General features: G+C 41.2%; 1 long non-coding RNA gene across 1 annotated transcript in view; it reads left to right on the top strand.

Moving 5' to 3' along the window:
• The window catches only part of LOC105547223, a 57,427-nt gene that overhangs the window by 33,456 nt on the left and 17,958 nt on the right, over positions 1 to 6,013 (top strand). The gene's annotated exons all lie outside the window — the stretch shown is intronic.

Raw genomic sequence — 6,013 nt, 5'->3', positions numbered from 1 at the left:
AAAAAAAAAAAAAAAAGAGAGAGAGAGTTACAGGGACCATTCTCTTGCTTCATTCAGATCTCTGGTCACTGATAATTGTATTAGAGGGATCTTCCCTGATCATTGCCTAAAACAGCTCCCCTTACCATCTATTCCCTTGCCAATCCCCATCTTCAGAGCACATAGCACCTCAGATATTTACTCATTTTTTTATTTATTTATGTCTGCCTTTCCTCAGACTGGTGGGAGGGGTGAATCTTCATTTTTTAAATTATTGCATCCATAGTACCTAGGGCAGAGCCCAAGTACTCAATATATATTGGTTAGATAAATTAGTGAGTGAGTGAATGAATGAATGAAGAATCTTCGGTTTCCTTGAGTCCTCTTCTGCATTGAGGACTGTCTAGTGGGAAATTATATCAAGCAAACACCATGCAAAGTTGGCCACTATCAGAAAATTCCAAGGGTCATTTGTGGGCCTAGCTGAGTCATGAAAGCAGAAAAGAAAATAGAATTTAAAATTAATCTCACCACTTTTGTTCTCACTTCATGGCATAGTTTCTGTTGCTTTCCTCTTTAGCTACTTAGGGAAAAATTAGGCCTTTTATATCCTTCAGTGTTTTCTGTTGTCTACATTAAACAACGTGTGGCAGAGAACAGTGGGGCTAATAAGAAACCTTGCACCCACTGATGCCTTAATTGTCGGTCCAAAAAGAGTTCACCTGATTTTCTCTATGTGAGTGTTTTTAAAAATATACAAATTTTTTGAGACAGGGTCTCACTCTGGCTGGAGTGCAGTGGTGTGATCTCGGCTCACTGCAGCCTCAACCTCCCAAGGTCAAGTGATCCTTCCACCTCAGCTTCCCAAGTATCTGGGACCACTGGTGTGCACCACCATGCCTGGCAAAACTTCATATTTTATGGAGATGTGGTTCTCCATGTTGCTCAGGCTGGTCTCCTAGGCTCAAGCAAACCGCCTGCCTGGGCCTCCCAAATTGCTGGGATTACAAGTGTGAGCTATGGCACCTGGCCTTTAAAAATTCTTAATCCCTGGAAGCACATGTCAGCCTGACTTTGCCCACCAGGTTTTCTTCATCTTACCAGAGGTCTCCTTGATATGTTCTTAAAGTCCGTCCTTTCATGTCTCTTTCTTTCTTTGTCATTTGCCCCCACTATTCTCATCTTCTGCCCCTATTCCAATTCAAGGGTTGATTTAGACAGCTACAATACTAGCAGATGTCTATATTTCTGTGTTACTTTCAATTTTCTGCCATGTAGTTTTTGTTTGTTTGTTTGTTTTTTGAGATTGAGTCTCACTCTTGTTGTCCAGGCTGGAGTGCAATGGCACGATCTTGGCTCACTGCAACCTCCACCTCCTGGTTCCAAGCAATTTTCCTGCCTCAGCCTTCCAAGTAGCTGGGGTTACAGGCATACGCCACCACGCCCAGCTAATTTAGTATTTTTAGTAGAGATGGAGTTTCACCACGTTGGTCAGGCTGGTCTTGAACTCCTGACCTCTGGAGATCCGCCCGCCTCAGCCTCCCAAAGTGCTGAGATTACAGGCATGAGCCAACAAACCTGGCACATATAGTTATTTCTTATCTCAGCTTAGTTATATTGAGCAAATGTTTGTGGACTAGATGTGCAGAACATTTGCTAGGCCTTGGAGATACTGACATTTTAAAACAATTTCTACTTACAGTATTTTGCAATGTTAGCAGTCTCCACTTTACTCCTTTATGTTGTGATTGCAACCTTCTTGCAACTTCTCTATGGGCTTAAAATAGCTTGTCCATAGGCAGTGTTCATTAGTGTGGGAAATTAGTTGAACTGAATTGATAACCAATCTAGAATCTGCTTTCGAAATTTTTTCCACTCTTTGTCAATCCAATCTACATCTACCCAGGAGTATCCTGTAAGTAGTGGTGGCAGGTTTTTCTGAGGTGGGCAGTCTATCCAAACCTACCACAAAGTCGGAGGAAGCTGAGAAGTCAAAGAAAGAGGCTGGCAAATCCAATTTCTTAGAAGGAAACATTTAATAGAGACTTATGAACAGAAGCCATGTCTATGTCACCAGAGGCAGTGAAAAAAGATGGCAGATCCCCACACTATTACTTCCTAGGCCCAGGGTTTATATACCAGAGGTGAGGGGCAAGTTGGCTTCAGAGAGAATGGGTAGGAATTTTCCCTGACGGCAAGATTGATGGTAAGTATTTGCTCTCACATAAGGGACAGTAGATGAACTGGGCATCTCAGAGGCATTCCCAGAACTGAGGTTAATCTGAAGTCAACATGGCAGATTACCCTCCAAGATGGAGCTACTTTGACCTCCCATCTAAGATGATGTTGTTTTGGCCTTCACATACTGTTCTTTTTTTGACATTGAAGCTAAGAGGCAATTAGCCCAAGAAAATATTTGTAAATCATATATCTGATAAGGGGCTTGTATTCAGAACACATAAAGAACTTTTGCAACTCAGTAATGAAAAGACCAATAGCTCAATGAAAAAATGGGTGTGCTAGTGGCTGGACTCTGTGGCTCACACCTGTAATCCCAACACTTTAGGGAGGCCGAGGCATCAGGATCACTTGAGCCCAGGAGTTCAAGACCAGCCTGGGCAACACAGTGAGACTCCGTATCCCCCCCCCAATCACTACCAGAAAAAAACAAAAAATAGCCAGGGGTAGTGGCGCATGCCTGTGGTCGTAGCTACATGGAAGGCTGAAGTGGGAGGATTGCTTGAGCCTGGTAGGTTGAGGCTGCACTGAGCTGTGATAACGCCATTGCACTCCAGGCTGGGTGACAGTGAGACCATGTTTCTAAACAAAAAAAAATTTTTTTTTTGAGACGGAGTCTCGCTCTGTCACCCAGGCTGGAGTGCAGTGGCGCTATCTCGGCTCACTGTAAGCTCCGCCTCCCAGGTTCATGCCATTCTCCTGCCTCAGCCTCCTGAGTAGCTGGGACTACAGGCACCCGTCACCACGCCCAGCTAACTTTTTTGTATTTTTAGTAGAGACGGGGTTTCACCGTGTTAGCCAGGATGGTCTTGATCTCCTAACCTCATGATCCACCTGCCTCAGCCTCCCTAAGTGCTGAGATTACAGGCGCGAGCCACTGCACCCAGCCAAAAAAAATTTTTTAATGGGGAAGAACCTGAATAGTTTTCCAAAGAAGATATATGAATTGCCAATAACCTAACAAAAAGATGCAACATCATTAGTCATTAGGGAAATGCAAATAAACATTACGAGATACCACTTCACACCTAAAAGGATGGCTGTAATTTTTAAAAATGGACATTAACAAATTGTAGTATAATATGAAATACTTTTGGTCTTTGTCCCCAGTTCCTGTCACAGAGGACCTAAAACCTTTGGCATTTTCTATCTGGGTCGGGGCTCCGAGATAGCCTCAGGATGGGACTGGTCGCCAGAAAGACTAAGTGATTAGAGGGTTGAAACTTTCAGCTCTACCCACCAAACTCTGGAAAAGGCATCAGGGGATTTTATAGCCCATTGGTCAGAAGTGTAGGTGACAACCTACTTGGATTGGTGTTGGAAGTTGGGGACAATCTTGTGGGACACCCAGTTGGTGTTCACTAGAGAAGTTGGTGTGTCAGGAAATACCTTTACATATCCGGTCACAGAAGTGTCTGGTGTTGAGTCTGTGAGTAGAGAGAAAAAAAACTGTTTTTCCTCCTCACATAAGTGTAGGCAAGGATGTGGAGAAATTCTCATATATTGCTGGTGAGAATACAAAATGGTAAACACTGTGGAAAACAGTTTGGCAATATACAAAACATTAAACATACAGTTATTATTTGACCCACCTGTTCCTAGGTATATAACCAAGAGAAATTAAAATAAATATACATCTCTGTAAAACCATGTACACTTGGCCCTCTACATCCATGAAGTCCACATCCTTGCCTTCAACCATGGATCAAAAATATTTCGGGGAAAAAGATAAAAAATAATATCCTGAAAGCTGATGGGGCATTAAAAATGATGCAGTAAACAGTAATAAAAAATTAAAAATACAATATACAACTATTTACATAGCATTTACATTGTATGAGGTATTATACGTAATCTAGAGATGATTTACGGTAGACCAAAGTTTATGTGTAGTTTATATGCAAATACTAAGGGACTTGAGTATCCTTGGCTTTTAGTATCCATGGTGGTCTTAGAACCAGTTCCCCACAGATACCAAGCAACAACTGGACATGAATGTACATAGCAGATTATCCATAATAGCCAAAAAGTGCAAACAACCCAAATGTTTGTCAACCAATGAACAGATAAAGAAAATGTGATACAGTCATAGGATGGAACATTATTCAACAATAAAAAGGAAAAAAAGGCCGGGTGTGGTGGCTCACATCTATAATCTCAGCACTTTGGGAGGCTGAGGCGGGCAGATTACTTGAGGTCAGGAGTTCAAGACCAGCCTGACCAACATGGTGAAACCCTGTCTCTACTAAAAATAAAAAAATTAGTTGGGCGTGGTGGCACATACCTACTTGGGAGGCTGAGGTAGGAGAATGGCTTGAACCCAGGAGGTGGAGGTTGCAGTGAGCCAAGATTGCAATATTGCACTCCAGCCTGAGTGACAGAGTGAGACCCCCATCTCAAAAAAAAAAAAAAAAAAAAAAAAGAATAAGGTACTGATGCATGCTATGACATGGAAGAACCTTGAAACATTATGCTAAGTAAAAGAAACCAGTTTCAAAAGACCACATATTGTGTGCTTCCATTTGTATGAAATGCTCAGAATAGGAAAATCTGTAGACACAGGAGGTAGATTCATGGTTGTCTAGGCTGAAGACTGTGGGAGTTTGGGCAGAAATAGGGAGTAAATATTCATGGATACTGGATTTGAGGGGAGTGATGAAAATGTTCTAAAATTGATTGTGGTTGTTCACTGTTTATGTATAGAAATGCTGCTGATTTTTGTATGTTGGTTTTGTATCCTGCAACTTTACTGAATTTACTAATCAATTCTAACAGTTTTTTGGTGGAGTCTTTAGGTTTTTCTAATATAAGATACTATGATCTGCAAACAAGGATAATTTGACTTCTTCCTTTCTCATTTGGATCTCCTTCATTTCTTTGTCTGGTCTAATTGCTCTAGCTAGAACTTCCAGTACTATGTTGAATGACAGTGGTGAAAGTGGGCATCTTTGTCATATTCCAGATTTTATAGGGAAGGCTTTCAGTATTTTTCTCCATTCAGTATGATGCTAGCCATGAGTCTGTCATATACGGCTTTTATTGTGTTGTGGTATGTTCCTTCTATACCCAGTTTTTTGATTTTTTTTTATCATGAAGAGATGCTGAACTTTACCAAATTCTTTTTCAATATCAATTGAAATGATCATATCGTTTTTGTCCTTCATTCTCATTGTTGTTGCTGTTTTGGGGACAGGGTCTCACTCTGTTGCCCAGGCTTAAGTGCAGTGGTGCAGTCTTGGCTCATAGCAATCTCTGCCTCCTGGGCTCAAGCAATCCTCCCACCTTAGTCTCCTGAGTAGCTGAGACTACTGGCATGTGCCACCACACTTGGCTAATTTATTAATTTTTTGTAGAGACAAGGTCTCCCTATATTTCCAAGGCTGGTCTCAAACTCAGAGATCCTTCTGCCTCAGCCTCCCCAAGTGTGTGCTTGGATTATAGACATGAGCCACCACACCACGCATTTTCCTTCATTCTCTAGATATGATGCATCACATTGATTGAGTAGCATATGTTGAACCATTCTTGGATCCGTGGGATAAATCCCACTTGGTCTTGATGAATGACCTTTTTAATGTGTTGTTGAATTTGGTTTGCTGTAACGGTATTTTGTTGAGAATTTTTGCACCTACATTCATCAGAGATATTAACCTGTTGTTTTCTTTTCTTGATGTGTTTTTGTCTGGTTTTGGTATCAGGGTAATACCAACCTTGTAGAATAAGTTTGGAAGTATTCCTTCCTCCTCTATTTTTTAGAATAGTTTGAGTAGGATTAGGTATTTTTTTTTAAAAAAAA

This window comes from Mandrillus leucophaeus, unplaced genomic scaffold, assembly GCF_000951045.1.
Source record: "Mandrillus leucophaeus isolate KB7577 unplaced genomic scaffold, Mleu.le_1.0 Scaffold381, whole genome shotgun sequence".
Taxonomy (NCBI): domain Eukaryota; kingdom Metazoa; phylum Chordata; class Mammalia; order Primates; family Cercopithecidae; genus Mandrillus; species Mandrillus leucophaeus.
This window is presented reverse-complemented; position numbering and strand designations above follow the sequence as displayed.